The sequence below is a fragment of the Lissotriton helveticus genome, chromosome 6 (genome assembly GCF_964261635.1).
Source record: "Lissotriton helveticus chromosome 6, aLisHel1.1, whole genome shotgun sequence".
NCBI classification, from domain to species: Eukaryota; Metazoa; Chordata; class Amphibia; order Caudata; family Salamandridae; genus Lissotriton; species Lissotriton helveticus.
The window spans coordinates 947274164-947290789 of NC_136067.1; the positions used below are offsets into that span (position 1 = coordinate 947274164).

The 16626-nt window shown below is 41.5% G+C and overlaps 1 protein-coding gene across 2 annotated transcripts in view; it reads right to left on the reverse strand.

Moving 5' to 3' along the window:
• RMDN2 (regulator of microtubule dynamics 2) overlaps positions 1-16626 on the reverse strand; it is a 702094-nt gene that overhangs the window by 670217 nt on the left and 15251 nt on the right. The window lies entirely within an intron of this gene.

A 16626-nucleotide genomic window follows, 5' to 3' on the forward strand; every position in this document is an offset into this window, starting at 1 on the left:
AGTGGTATCTGAATTTGAATGAAGAGACCAGACCTTTCTATTCACAATCTAATCTAAATTTGATTAAAACGTGCAGTGCTTGGTTCACAAGCACATGTTAAAAAGTGTCAGGGTTCAAAGATAGCCAAAAACTTTAAGGAAGAGACAGGGAGTGGATTAGACTAGCCGGTAGTGGGTTAGGATAATCTTTGTTTTTGAGGAGAGAATTTGGCCTAACGGCTAGGGTGGTCAACCTCGGAGCTGGGGAACTGGGTTCGAGTCTCAGGAGGGATGCTCAACATTCTGTGATTCTGGGCAAATTACTTAATCTCCCTGTGCCAAACAAAAATGAATGTGTCTGTCCGTAGCGTAACTGGTGCTCAAGCAAAGGGCTCTGATAACTTCGGGTCTGGTTAGCGCTATAGAAAACTCCACAAAAAAAGGGCTTATTATATCCCTGGTGCTTTGACACTTCTTGTCAACATAGAATGTCAGAGGAACTGATTGAGACACATCTGTGCAGAATGCCGTGCTTCAGGGAAATAAGAAGGTTCAACTATAAAAACTGGAAAGGATGTTAATTCCTGGAGCACTGCAAAAGTTGGCCACATCGGGGACAGCCCTCATAGAGGTAGTTATCATTAAAAGATTAACATAAGGAGCACAATCATAAGCATGACGTTACACCTCAGAATTGTTTCGCCCAGAGATAAAGATTCTGAGAAAAAGGCTTTGTGGACCTCGATATCATCACCTTAGAGAAAAAGCCCTTTATTTTGCAGTCTTATAAAGCGCAAACCTGGCCCAAGAGCATTAGAACATTTTACAATAGCAACAGATTACACTATACAAGAGATTACACTATTAGGCATGGGGAGATTAAGTAAATTGCCAAGAATCACAGGCTGTTGAGCTGAAGCTGAGACTCAAACCTGGCCCCCTAGTAAGCAGATCTAGCATTAGGCCACATCTCCCCAATCTTTGAACTTGTTGCACACAAAATTACTTGTCAGTTTTGATAAATCTGCTTTGAATACACTGGTTGTGTTTTATTTTTTCTCGTTTTACTCAAGTATTTGACGCTGTTGCTATTAGTTTCATTTGGTAATTTTACATCTATGACTTTAAATATATGAGTTCCACATTATATCTACATATCCAACCAGTTGAGGTAGCTGACTTGGATGTTCTTTATTTGGTTTTCATAATGTAATACTCTGCTAATAGTTTAACATTCCCCTCAAATAACTAATACCCCAAGAGTATAATGGATAACTTCTTGCCTCTAATTTCAATAACTTTTCGTTTTCTTGTGTGCTTAACATATATTTATTTATATATAAAAGAAATTATGTAGCTAATATACCACCAGGTGTAGGATCAGTAACTTAAAGGTGTTTGTTCTAAAGATGGAAGCAGACCTAGCTAATTATTGTGGGAAAACAAGCGCTCCTAATTCTTTTCTTGTTATAGGCTGAGGTAATTCTTTGGCTGCTCTATTGAAGCAACTCCCGACCAGCAGAGACTACTTCCCCCATTTCTACTGGGACTTATTGTAATGTCCCCATTTTATTGGGTGCTGTGTATATTGGCTGAGAAAGAGTTGTAAATAAACTGTGGTGGAAATCCAGTTACTTGTCCACAGACGAAAGTCAAAATGTAGGAATCATAAATTTAAAGATTTGCCTAAGTTTCTAGCTTTCAGGGGTCACAAAAGTTCCCTGGCATACACTTCAAATCTTTCATTTCCATGTGTAATCCTCTACATTTACTCATGAGGACTACAACCAAGAAGTACAGACTTTGGCTCTATGGGATACTCGTACTACACTGAAGAATAATTAAGGCTTGCTATGGAAAAAAGAAAACAAAAAATCTTTTGTTAAATCATACAGAACAGATAATACAAAGATGTGTATGATACAATAGAATGATCACAATGGTGTTTCTGGACACAGGTTCCAAATTTGCATCCGGCAAAAAAAAATGTCCGTCACCATGATATGTCACATGAAAGAAAGGCTTTTATACTTGGATATTCCGACGAGGAGGCGGAACTAATACATGCTTTGATCAAGGAAATCACTGAAAGTTCTGTAACTTCAGGCAAACCGAAAGAAAAACTCAAAGCACCTAGATTTCCTGTTTAAAAATCATATGCTCTCACACGTTCTGCCATATACCCAAGGTTTACTCTCAGTATTGAAGCCACCTCTATTTAAAGGGAACAAAAAATATGATGATCATTAGTAAGCCATTTTAAATAAAAGTTCACTCAACTTAATACTTTGAATAGTATTAGGACTAGTACAAGTCTCATCAAAAATTGCCAACGAATTTCAACAATTAAAATGAGTAATACAAGCCCCTCTTCAAGATAAAGATTGGCAAAAGGAACTAGAAAAAGTAAATAAACTGGAAGAATATACTTAAGAAATTAAGGAGGGAAAAACATACAAGGTTTCTAAGGGAAACAAAATGGCTACAAAAACACCCGGGTGTACAATTGGGCATTAGTGTACGCATAAACTTGTTATAACAATGAGCAAGGAAAGGCTCATTAATACAATAGAACAGTGGCATTGCACATAGCATTCTTCATTGGATGCTTCTCAAAGTACAGAAAATACAAATGCCACAGATACATGTTGAAACACAAGAAGAAAGGTTGAGAGTGGACAGTAATAAACAATCAACTTTCTCTGGCAAAAGCAAAGTGTTTAGACACAAGTCTTGCGGAAAACACATTATCAAAATAGGGATTAGGATGAGAATGATAAGAGTCACAGCATAATTTAAATTTTATGAATACTGAGAAAATAGTCCTTAAGAAAGAGATGCCATGCACACAGACATACATCATTTTTACACAGAAATCAGTATATTTAAATTTAACAATTAAGGCAATGCCTCAGAGTTAAACACATTTTTAACACCTTAGACGAGTCTACCAGGAAAGAGGAACAAATGTAGACTACAAGAAAAGAGGGACCAAGGTAAAAGGAGCTCAAATTGATATCAAAAGTCATGCCTCCTAGAAGTCACAATGTTTTTGAGGCTTTTGAAAGGTTGGTCCTAAATAAGCTAAAGCCACTGAACCACAGGGTCACATTAAATATAAAATAAACACAAAGAAGGACAGAACTGTAATAAATAACTCATTGGACAAAGGGAACATCATCATGCCCAGGCCTGACACAAACAGGGCATTAGTTCTCATTGATAGAGACTGTTATATTAATAAGTTAGTCAAGCCATGTACATGCTTATCATTAGGGAGAAATCCCACTTTGATCTACACTCGTCAGAATAATAGAAAAGGCTATAGAGCAGGCTTCTCCAATGAGTAGCTCGTAAGCTATCAGTAGCTCTCCAGCAACCTATAAGAAGCTCTCCTCTGTGCAGCTCAGCATACTGATTTAGAAGCTTTTGGTTGGCTGAATTAATATATGTATCAACAATGAAAAGTGTGTATTGAAGACGAAAATGTATGTGCATTAAGAAATCATAAGGTGATGCTTGGAGAAAAAATATAGAATGTTCAAAATATATCTGCAGCTGATTTTTGAGTGATAAATTATGCAGCCTTGGGGAGGCATTACTAATAGTATTATGCTTTTTTTCCTGCAGGCAACTGTGCCGGATTCATTAAGATGAGCACTGCTGGTAAATCTAGCATATGGTGGATAATAATGTAATACTGTCTGGCGTGGTCACTATTACAACACTAACAATATTAGCAGCTCGGATGAATTTCATTTAACATAAGGAGAGCTTATTTCAGAAAAGGATGAACGGCTGGTAACTGCAGCTTTAGATAAACAGTGGAGCAACAAAAACACAGAGAGATACCAAAAGCAAGAATTTCCAAAGATGCTGCAAATCTAGTAAGGTACATAAAAATCTAGCAAATACTTCAATGATTATTTACTGTTTAGCACTAATTTCATTCGTGAACCACTGAAGAAGTATTTAAATATTTTCTTACAGCAGTTGGTGACGAACATGTCATCATGTTTAAAGGCCACAAGTGATTTTTCAGAAAAATTAGTGGTTTGAAAAAAGAGCTGATACATAGTCGTACAGATTGCACATTAGATGTAAACACACTCTTGACGTCCATTCTGCACTCGATGGACTAGACGCAGTGGGATAGGCATCGAGTAGGAAAATAAGGGCCTACTACACATCAATTTTTCCATGATTGGAGGCCAATATTGGGCTGTGAACTTCGCACCGTTCGCGGAGTTTTCTGCACTCCGCAGAGCGCAGAAAACTCTGCTTCCCGATGTGCAGTGGAGTTTTTTCCCCGATCGCGAATGGTAAGTTCGGGATCGCGAACGGTAAGTTCGTGAGCGCGAGTTGCCGCTCGGGTAGAATTTCTACCCGAGCGGCAGGAATACCAACACAAGTTGCACTGCACTCGGCCACTCATGGAACTACGCAGAGTTTTTGTAACTTTGCAGAGTTCCGCGTAGCAAAACTCTGCGAAGTGGGCCCAGGCCTACATCCTATGTTGGGAAAATGGAGAGGAAAATAAACCCAGTCTGAATGAAAGTATAAACAACATAATAATATACAACACAAAGTCAGCAACAGAATCACAAATTAGAAACAAGCATTGGCAATGCCAATAGCTCTCGCTTTAAATGGATGTTGTTTGGCAACGTGAAGCACTACTAGTAGAAGGCATAGGAATTGATACATATTTGAGTGGATGCATAGAAATGTAGAATAATGCTGGTGTAGGTTAAAAGGTCAGGTGACAGTTGCTCTGTCAAAGCCAGACCTAAAAATCTATTTAGGTTAATGACTTTCCTCCTCCCATCTGTGCTGCTGCCAGACAAGAACACCATAAATGTTCTAGTTATCTAAGATACTTCAATAGCATTCCAATGTTATATACCTGCCCCTGAAAGTTCATGCTTGGACAACTTGATAAATAAACAAAATCTGCACAGCTGTGAGGAGGGCAAGCACATTTTTTGTGGAAGCATACCATTTCTACCCAATCACAACATGTGCTCCTGGCTCCCAACAAGTAGGTGGAACCAAAGCCAGTCTCTTGGTTGTTTTCACATAATTTTCTGGTGTCAAAAAGAAGAGCTTTGAATCAGGCAAGTAGATACACAATTGTCAACTGGACTTAACGACAAATACCAACTTTTCTTTGCGAAAACTACATAGGACATAAAAGATAAAACTACAAGGTTATGGGTAGATGTGTCCCACACTGGAAGGAATAAGGGGTTTATGGGAAGGAGAAAATGGTAGTATTGACTGGTTAGGAAGATGTTGTTTGCTCAGAGCAGGAATGCTTGTGGCACAGGATACAGGTAATGCACCAATGTCAACTCAATGAGTCCACGCACAGGGTAGCGATTTGTAAATTACATTTTATATTTGATGGTATAACAAGCTAATGAATTCTCCCTTTCCTTGTTTTCATCTTTGAAAACATTCATGTACTCACTGATGACGAATGTATTTTGGAATGTTAAGTGAAACTAGATCTGAATTTAAATGCAATATTCAGATTAAGTGATACCAAGTACAAACTAAAGGAATAAAACATTTATGGATTTAGTCTAACAGTTTAAATGTATTTGTAATTGAGAACAAACACAAGTTTTGAATGGAACATGAATTCACCAGATTGTGTATAAGGAGACAGAGACCAGGAAGCATGCTGCATATAGGGTCTGATGTCACCTCTCCATGGCCCCAAACTAAGTGCACTCTACAAGTGGAAAAAGTGATCACAGACAACGCCTAAGCTCAGTTCCTGCCATGAGATGTTATCTTTTGGCCCCTAGTGTCCTCCACAAACCTCGAGTAACTGTCCCTAGGTGCCCAGTTTCTCTCTGCCACATATAACAACTATCCATGCAATCCAAATGACCTAGCAGCCAGAAAGCATACCTGTTGCAGATACTCTCTTTACCTTCTTTGTATGCACCCAGACACTTCATCTCTGCCCGATGCCCTCGGTTCATGTTCCCATACAATTTGCCCCATACAAGTGTCACAATGGTATTGTGTCTGATTAATTGCTTTATGCATCTTTCTCTTCCTTCTATTGCTCAGCTGTCATTTGACTCTCCACTCTCCCATTTGCTGCTTCTGTGCTGCCCTATTCACTCTTCTAATGAGCACTCTGGAAAATGCTTCTATCTCTAATGATCAGGTAATGAACACGAGCCACAGTCTTTGCTAAGAGTTGTTTCTCTCATGGGAACTAGTCGCTACCGTAACAAGAGGCTCTTCTCCCCTGCTACTCTACATCAGGATGAGCAATGTGAAAAAGGCATTTATTTAGCCAGCGCCAGCTAAATAAAGGTATCTTTTACACTATTCACATGGTTGGTTGCCAAATAGCACACAATATCTGCTGTTAAGACAGCTGCTAGATGCACAATTATTTGTTTCTGCTATTTATCAGCCCCTGTATAAAGAGCAGAAGGCACATACTATTTGGCCAATTTACTTCAGGTAATACAGATGTAACCATTTAATTGCTACAACCGACTATTGCAAAAACGTTTCAACTGATTCTCTAGCGATTGATAATATATATATTTAATTATTATTCTGCTAAATCTTTAAACTTTCAATTTTTCAGAATAAATGGCAATTAAATAAGGACATACTGTCTAACAAATAGGGGCTACACTACCCAAGAGTCATCTAAAACAGGATTAGTTACTCATGACACAAACTCCACTGTCCATTTAAGGCGCATGGGCCACACCAAATGTTACCATTTGTAGGCATTGAGGAATCATGGAACAAGTGAATGGTGAAAAGCCTGCATTAAACGAGGTCTCTTTTAGTAGCTGTTAAATGCAAAAGTCCACAATATTCTTTATCTCCGTATGGGCATCAATAAACCTGAATTGTAAGAAGCATTTTTCTCAGAAAGAGAAGTAACCATAGACACCCAGGCTAAAACCACTCTCTCTGGAAATTAAGCTAGGCTCTCTTATCACCTCCATCTCCCAGCTTGTAGCTACCATTTCACTTTTAAGCTCCAAGATCTCCACTTTTCCTTACACCTCTACTCCTTTGGAAAACGCTCACCTTCCCACGAAATGCCCCTCACCCCCCACCGAAGTATAGCCAAGCATAACTAGTCTGCAACCATTGTTTATCCACACAAGCCCTTGAACGCCACCCGTCCCCAACCTGCATCTCCGAGTAACCCAACTATCTACACTATTCCGACCATCTCCTCTGTCAGAGTCAAGCATCCACCTAAACCAGCCAGTTCACCCCATCTAAGTACAATATCCCTATCACTCTTCATTGCCCAGGTGCCCCCGTCACCAAAACAGTCTTGACAGAGCTGCGCTGTCTGCTCCACAATTGCAGATCTGCAAGAAAACACAAACTTGTAATCTCCGATACCATCACCTTTCACAATATTGGCATGCTCTTCCTCACAGAGACTTGGTTCAACGACACCTCTCACTCTATGTTTGATCTCCTATTACCCACAGGCTAATGACAGAACTGAAAAAGTTGGGGGAGGTGTTGCAGTCATCTTTAGAAACTCCCTTCAACTTAAGGCTTTTCCTATCAGCTCCTTCCGCACTTTTGAATGCCTATCTCTTGAGCTTCAACTACACCACCGCTCACCCCTCAGATTCCATGCCGTTTACCGCCCGCCTGACAGCGGCCCTGCGTTTATCACCTTCGCTGTGGCGGCTACTCCGCCGCAGCGCTAAGGGGGCGGGGTGGCCGTGCGGCGCGCCCATGCTGGTGACGGAACCGCTGCGTCACCAGCCTCGGTTGAGCTGTGCTCATGACGGAGCGGTTCCGTCATGGCCCGGACCGCTCAATAGAATGCGCCGCACATGCGCGAAATCAGCGCCGCACAGGCGCGTCAAGCGGGCCATGACGGAACCGATACGTCATCAGCACTGCGCCACCGCGGCTGATGGCGGAGCGGTTCCGTCATCAGCGCGGAAGAGGTTAAGGAGGAACTCACTGACTTCATCAGCGACCAATACTCGCAAAGTGACAATCAGACCTTCGTGGGTGACTTCAATATCCACTGGGGCTTACCGCAAGACTCGTCCGTGAATTGGCTGGCCACCTTCCTCTCTGCAAACGATCTTATCCAACACTGCACAGAATCAACACACTTCAAGGGCTCAATCCTGGACCTTGTTCTTTCTAAAGCAGGCATGCTTTCTATCGCTACCCCTATTTATGTAGACTGGTCTGACCACTTCCTCATCCCATTCTCTCTTCACCTTGCACACTCTATAACTCTTGGCCAACCTAACGGGCTACCTCCTGGTTCCGTGACACTAAAAATATTGACACCGTTTCCCTCTGTGATTCAGCTTTGCTGTCACTTGCAAGACTAGACCCGAACCTAGATGTTCGGGAACTCACCTCCCAATGCCTCACAGTCCGTGCAGTGGAAATCAATAACGTCGCTCCTCTCCAAAGCAAAAAGAAAAGGCCCAATTCCCTCAGCACCTTGGTTCAACAAATCTCTCTATGAAGAAAGGAAGCACATAAGACTCCTGGAGAAACAATGGAGGCAAGAGCCAACCACCGATAATTTGACCACGCTTCATTCAGCAAGATCCAAGTACCACAAGCACATCTTCCTTGGGAAAGCGTTGCACTTCAGAATCCTCCTTGATTCAGTCAAAAATAGACCCAAAAAACTATTTGATCTCATCAAGAATACTAACTGCTCTCCCCCAACCTCCAAGCTGGAGGATTCTACAAAGAAAGCAGCGGATTTCGCTGTATTCTTCGACGAAAAAGTGAAATCATTGGTGGAGCAGGTCGCTCATCCTATCCCTCCAGATGAGCGCAAATCACTAGTCATTTGGCAGAACTTTGACCCCATCTCTGAAGATGCCCTTCTCAACTGCATCCACGAAACAAAGCCCTCCAACCATTCTCTCGACCCCATCCCTAGTGCCATTGCCATCGACTTCTATACCCATTCTCTTCCCTATTGGACCACTCTAGTCAACCTCTCCCTCTGTCAAGGCTCCCTTCCTGTCCCCTTCAAAACTGGGCAGGTCACCCCTCTGCTTAAAAAACCCACTGCTGATGCGAATGACCTCAACAACTTCCGCCCCATCACTATCCTACCCTTTCTTGCTTAGATCACAGAAAGATGTGTAGCGAAACAACTATCTCGCCATATCAAGGACAATGATCTTCTTGACAATTTTCAGTCCGGCTTCATCCAAAACTGCAGCACTGAAACCGCCCTGCTGCAAGTGATTGATGATGCTCTGCGGATACTCGATTCGGGAGGGTCTTGTCTTCAAATTCTCCTTGACATTTCTGCTGCCTTTGACACTGTCAATCACAACACTCTCCTCAACACTCTTCAACAGAGAATGGGCATAGAGGGCACTGTGCTTAAATGGTTTGCTTCCTTCCTCTCTGATAGATCCCAAATGATCAAAATAGCGAACAGTCTTTCACCACCTTCGGTGGTAGGTCAAGGTGTTCCTCAAGACTCTATACTTGCACCCACACTGTTCAACCTCTATTTAGAACCACTGGGTGATCTCCTAAGTAAAGCCGGGGTCCACTATCATCTCTACGCAGATGACACTCAAATCTACCTTAAAGTTGCCTCCACTCACGATCTCTCCGTCCTAAGCTTGACTCTGGACTCCATTCAAAACTGGATGTCAACACATCAACTGATTCTGAATCCCTCCAAAACTGAATTCCTCCTCCTCTCCTCCTCACTCTCTCCTCCCCTGGTACAAACATGGATGGATCAGCTGAATCTACTTAACAATAAACCCATCATTGTTGACAACGCAAAATCCCTGGGTGTCATACTCGACAAAAAACTCAATTTAATCTCCCACATTAACTCCATTGCAAAGTCTGCTCGATACCAACTGCGCCTTCTTTGGGGAATTAGTTGTTTCTTCCCAGAGCAAGACCTTAAAACTCTGGTCCAATCGCTGGTCCTCTCCAGACTGGACTACTGCAATTCTCTTCTCACTGTCCTCCCCAAATCCCACCTGTCCCCCCTTAAATCTATTCTCCATTAAGCAGCTCGCTTCATTTATGGGGCCAAAAGAAGCGACCACATCACACCCATGCTATCCACCCTCCGCTGGCTTCCCATCGAGGCAAGAGCTATCTACAAGACTGCCTGTATCACCCACAAAGCCTTGCACTCCTCCTCTCCTTGCTACCTGGCGAATAAACTGAAACTCTCTGAAGGCTCTAAACCATCATGGAATGCGGAAAATTTACTGCTTGAACCTCCCACTTTCAAGAAGGAAAGATCGATGGCCCAATCCTTTTCAGGCAACGCGGTGAGAATCTGGAACTCACTTCCACCTCGGCTCCGGACCACCGCCTCCTCCCAGGCCTTCAAAACTGACCTCAAATTTCTCCTCCTTCAAAGAAACTTCCAAATGTAATTCACACCCTCTCTATTTTCTGAAGGAAGACCCTCCATTATAGAGAATCCTTCCCAGTGTGTTCTTGCCAGCTATTGCAGTTTCAGTTTCAAGCAAGCTTTATTCGACGATTGTCATAAAAGCATAAAATCCATATAAAAATACAGTTTAAAACAGATAAATAAGGTTAAAAAAATTAGCAAATTCTTTCCCTTTAAAAATTTAGGAGATATAATACTAATATATTTGCATAAGGAATTATTTAACTGTGATGTATTCCTATAGCTTCTGTATAGATCCCCCTATTCCTGACCCTATTCTGGTTAACAAATTAACTAGCAGCCATCCCATGATGCAGAAACCGTTATCTGATTAAGCCAGACCACGGCACAGGAGCGCGTTATCTGATTAGGTCATAACGCTTGCCATCTAATTAGGCAAGCAATATTCCTCCAGCCCCTGATAAGGCATACGGAGTTCTCAAAACAAATCAAACCTATGACAACCTGGGAAAATCCCTGCGGCCATTGTTTTGATTTCTCAAAGAACTTCAGTAAAAGAATGTGCTAACGACCAGCTCGTATGACATCCTTATTGACGTATCTATGTCCATCCTTACGTCAATCTCGGCACCTTACAGGTATAAATATTACCGACATTGCCTTAAGCAAACACACGCGGTGGTGACGAGATCGGAGCAGCGAGACTTGCCGAAGCCCAGCAGAGAGCGAAGCCCACTGGCGCTGCCCCGCCTTCCTGACGCGCTGAGAACGAGACGCTGCCTTTCTCCTGCCGAGAAATCCAGCCCCGGCGCTTCCGAGTAGCCCTTGCAGGCAGCTTGGAATATCGAGACCACAGACGAGAGATACCATCCCTCAACCATCCTAGATCTCAGGTACAGAACTGAATAACCCCTTGCAGAGAATTCTTGAGTCAGTCACTTGGCAAAAACAAACTTAACTCAAACTGCTACTTTCTACTCCAACCCACGTATTAGGCTTAGGTCAGGTACACCGGGGTAGGCGTGGTTAGAAGCACCAGTTTAGTACGATTAGTTAAATGTATATGTGTATGTATATATTCTATCCATTTTAAATAGCATATGGCTTAGAAACCATATCAATGCTTTTACAGTATTATTTTATAATTCTGCTTTTATTGTATGCACTTTACTTAACCATAAGTATTGCAATAATATCGATTCATTTCTCTTGTACGAGAAAAGAGACTGATCAATAAATAACATCTTTTATTGAACACGCCCGTCTCTTCCTTTTCTCTACAATCTGGTGAAACTAAGAATGCACGTACTGACTGAGTAAAATAAGTTGTCTTTTGTTTTCACACGACTCTAGAGATATACTCTTGATTAGGGGAGAGCAAAATTGTCATGTTCTATGGTTGTCAGAAACTAAATCCCTTCTTGTCTATCCAGGGAGGTTCAACTCCTCCTTGCCTATTCGAGAAAGTTTCTAGTGAACTCTGAGCTAGCTGGCAAACCCAAAACTTTAAGTCTAATATCGACAGTAGAAGACCTAGTTAACGTCTGGTCTAGGTCTATACTATTGGAGGTATAATTCCAATGCGCAGAGCCTATTGGGATAATAGGAACTACACTACATGGCGCCCAACGTGTTTGGAAAGGCGATAAAACTAACGCAAGACTTTAGAGTAACTCAGTCGTGCTCTTTCACTCAGACCCTTTTCTCCCATAATACTCCAAAGACGTCTGGAGTGGGTGAGAGGTAAAATCCGCCAAACCTCGCAGGAGGGAACTCCTATGTATGGTTCTTGGTTCAATCAACGTTGAAGGATACACTGTTCCAAAATATTGTGCATCTAATCTTTGTTTCCATAAGGAACCTGATCTGCAAACAAACAGAATAACCTTCCTGACAGTAAAATTTCAGAAAGTGATGATGAAAGACAGAGAGTTAGATTAGCAGCTGAACTAATAGAAGCTGATAATACTATGCAAGAAGCAGACCCGGATATAAAACTCATCCCGGTCAACATAAGAAGATCTATAACGTTAAAACTTATAGACAATGGACTGACACCAAGAGGTGGTACAGTCATATTCGTAATTGAGGCACACGAATATCGGCAGACAGAGGTATTCTATTCATGGATAAACTTTCCAGCAGCAAACGCTGTAACAAAGGAGTTCCACTATTATAAAATAGAGGAACCTCCTAATGAGTACACTCCTTTCGAAGAAGTGGAAGTACCACTCAAATTCCAAGAGCACCTGCTCTTGTTTAATGGCGCCCTAAAACATAATAATCACATCACCAGGCTCGGTCCACTAGGTAGACCAGGAGCAACGTGGCCGGTCCTAGCCGGATACACACCACATCCAGACATCGAAAGAATGTCTGCAGCAGATGTTTTAGTACAACTAAAACAATTAATTAAAATATATAGACAATTAGTCCAATATGTAATGCGGACTTCAACTATCCAACCAGTAATTAAAATTCCACAGCCGACCCCTCATCAGGGGAACACAAATAAAATTACACCACAGAACATACAGTCCTGCCTAGGTAAAGTACCAGCTAAACGGGAACAAATACCATTCTGGTTAGCACAAAAAATCACCCAAATAGAGGCGGTATTTCCAGATACCACCCCGGTAGAAAAACACAGGATTCTGACTATCTGTCTTCCAATGGGAATCGCACCACACGTGGAGGACTGTGACACTTGGGGTACAGTCTTTGCTTCCATTTACACAAAAACAGATGGAGTTCCATCCATGTCAGTAATACCAGATGTGCTAAAACAAATTCAAGACGAATACGGTCCAGAACCCGCTTTAACTCTCGGTATGAAATTACTAAAAGACTTCAAGCAGGTCTCGGCAATATTACTAGCCAACATAAAAGGAGAAGCAGCGAATGTGGCGATCCGCCAGAGGTTAAAAGAGACAGATATAGCAGACCAACCAGCTGAAATTGCCAGAATTATAGGAAAATCCTATGAAGAACTAGGTAGAGATAGTTTGGGTGGAATACCAGTGAAGCCCCAACTAATTGAAAGTCCTGAAAAATTATTTATTAAAAATAATCTAAACAGTCAAAAGAAGAACTGGGATGGAAACAAACAATCCAATCCAAAAGAAAAGAGATTCCAGCCCAGAGGAAGGTCTCCTCGGCGGAGAGAAAGATCTCCGGACCAAGGACCCAAGTCTCCCCAAAGGGAGCCCTCTGTGAAAAGATACAACCTTAGAAATAGGGATAACAAAGAAACCTGATGGATATCAAGATTTTGATACACGTCCCTCTCAATCTTTTCAGACTTCCTCGCAGAAATCGGAAAGAAGAGGACGATCGGAACCCAGGGAAGGGCACGTCAAGTCCAAAGACAAGGAACCTGCTCATCCAAATAAAAAATTACAGTTTCCAAAGAAGAAGGTAGCCAGTATTAAAGTATTCAACAATGCCGAGAATACTGAGGACACAGCTGAAAAACGGAGAGTGGGTTCAGACAATGCTAGACAGCGCAGCAGAAGTGAGCATAGCACGCAAAGTCCTTATGAATCATCTGGAGACAGTGGACACGAATGAATACATTCAAGTGGAAACTGCAGACACCAGAGTTAGCAAACCTCACAAAATATATGAAATAACTTTACGTATAGAAGGGGATAAGACTAGAAAAATAAGGGGCCTTTTTTGGGATAATCTCTCCAAGGGCTATGACATCCTTCAAGGTGAAAAAGATTGGCCACCAGAGTTTGTCAGGGAGTGCCCACATGGCGAAGAAATAATTATGCCTGCCTTCTCAAATCATATTCCAATTCATAAAAAATATACACTTGCAAGAAAGTGGGCAGTAGCTCAAGCTCCTGCTTTATATAAAAATCATGTGGGATGGGATGAGGAATCTCCTCCACACAAAATCCAGTTAAAATCACAACCTACTGCACAAAGGCAGTATCCAATCAAGCAAGAAGCAAAAAAACAGGTAAAAGAAATTCTAGATCAACTAGAATACCAGGGGGTGATTGAAACTTGCACCTCACAAATGAACAACCCTTTGTTTCCTGTCTCCAAACCAGACAATTCATATCGTCTAGTTTTGGATTACAGACACCTTAACTCATGTTGCAAAACTTTTGCAGTACAAAACTCGCATAGTGCTGCACTAATGAATAACATAGTGCGCAAAAAATATAAAACAACATTAGACATCTCTAATGGATTCTTTTGTCAAAATATAGCACCAGAGAGCAGATACTTGTCAGCGTTCTCAATAAATGGCGCTCAAAAAGAATTCTGTCGGTTACCCCAGGGGTACAAGAACAGCCCAGGATTATTCTCAGCGAGAGTAACAGAGTTACTACAAACATATGATGACGAAGCATTATCTTATGTCGATGACATATACCTAACAGATGATGACTTGGATACTCACTTGAAGAGAGTGAACACCATAATACTTGGGTTCGCAGCAGAGGGTTACAAATTCAACTTTAAAAAATCTAGAATTGCCCATCTAACAGTCCTGTTCTTAGGATATGAATTATCAAGTGAAGGCAAAAGCCTGGCTGACAATTTCCTAGAGAAATGTGCCGTACTCCAAGCACCTAGAACACTAAAAAACCTACAGTCAATTCTAGGTTTCCTAAATTTCGGAAGAACATACATTGCAAATTACGCAGAAAGGGTCAAACCCCTTTATGATCTAATAAAACCAGATTTTAAAAAAACCAATTGGACTCAAATACACACAGAAATTCTGAGATCCTTACAAACAGATATGTTAATTAAAACAAAATTAGAAACACGTGATAACACACGCAACCTTGTGATTCGAGTCATCCCAGGAAGATGCGGATTCACATACCTGACCTCTAACGAGGGAGAAAAGGTACCAATTGCATTCAAATCACACTTGTACACAGAAGCTGAAAAGAAATTCAGCATTAAAGAAAACATTGTTCATGCAGTTCAAACCGCAATGGCTAGAAAAAAGATAAAGCTGACGGTAGACACATCACAGTCAGAACAGCAGAATCAGCATTTGAGGCATTAACAACCCCGTGTAATTTACCAACAACAGCATTGAATCCGGAATGGATACAATGGGTGAATTCCATTACAATGGACAAAGTAAAATACTACTTTGATCCAGAACTAGAGGAACTAAAATATCTAGAATATGAAAGAATATTCCCTCTGCCAATCGACATTCTGCCATTACGACAGTACGCTTGTGTAATCTATACAGACGGACATGCTCAACCATCCGTTTGGGGAGAACAAGCATACAACCCCACATGTGAGATTACAAAAGAAGTGTGGCGCGGAGGTATACTAAGACCTCTATTAACAAAAACACACTCAGTAGAAACTAATTCAGAACAACAGACTGAAATAATAGCATTGAAAATGGCGCTAGATAATACAGATCGCGAATTCCCGACACTGATAGTGTCCGATTCGTATTACTGCGTCAAATCATATAACAGCGATTTACAGAAATGGATTCAAAACGGTTACAAAGATGACACAGGTGCAACAATAAAGCAAAAACTGCTTTGGGAACAAATAGTTCTGTTAAAAAAAGAACTACCAAAGACTCACGTGATACACTCACTGAGTCATCAGCGTGATGGCGTTCACGTTGCAGGGAATTCATTGGCTGAGAAAGCCACAGCGGTAGCAACTGAATCGGCTTCCGTAGCTAGAAAAAAGCGTGCAGTAAAATACATTGACAGTGAAACAATGCTGGCGGTGAAAACGTCATCAAAAGGCGACTGCTCAGCGTTACCGATCAGTTACCCACTCAAATATACATACATAATCGATGCAAACTCCGTTCCTTTTGCTCGAATCCCTGGAGTGGGGGATAGAGTGATTCCAAACATGGACAGGAGAGGCTTGTTAATAGCAGACGCACATATGGGCGAGGGTCTCAGACACCTCAAACTAAAAGATTCTCTGGAAGAATTAAAATCAGTATACTGGTGGCCAGGCATGAGCCTGCATCATACCATTTTTGTAAAAAACTGCCCAAACTGTAACAGAAATCGCAGTGGTGAAAGAAACGGTATATTACCTTGGAGTTTCACACCAGAAAGGATCAACAATAAAAAATAAATCCCAATATGAAAAATGCGTCGTATTAACATACAGAGACTAGTTTTCACTTATAATGTAGACCCCAACTTTCGGCTGACGCCAGAACTGTTATATCAAGATTTGCAAGTCTATAATGGCATATACGC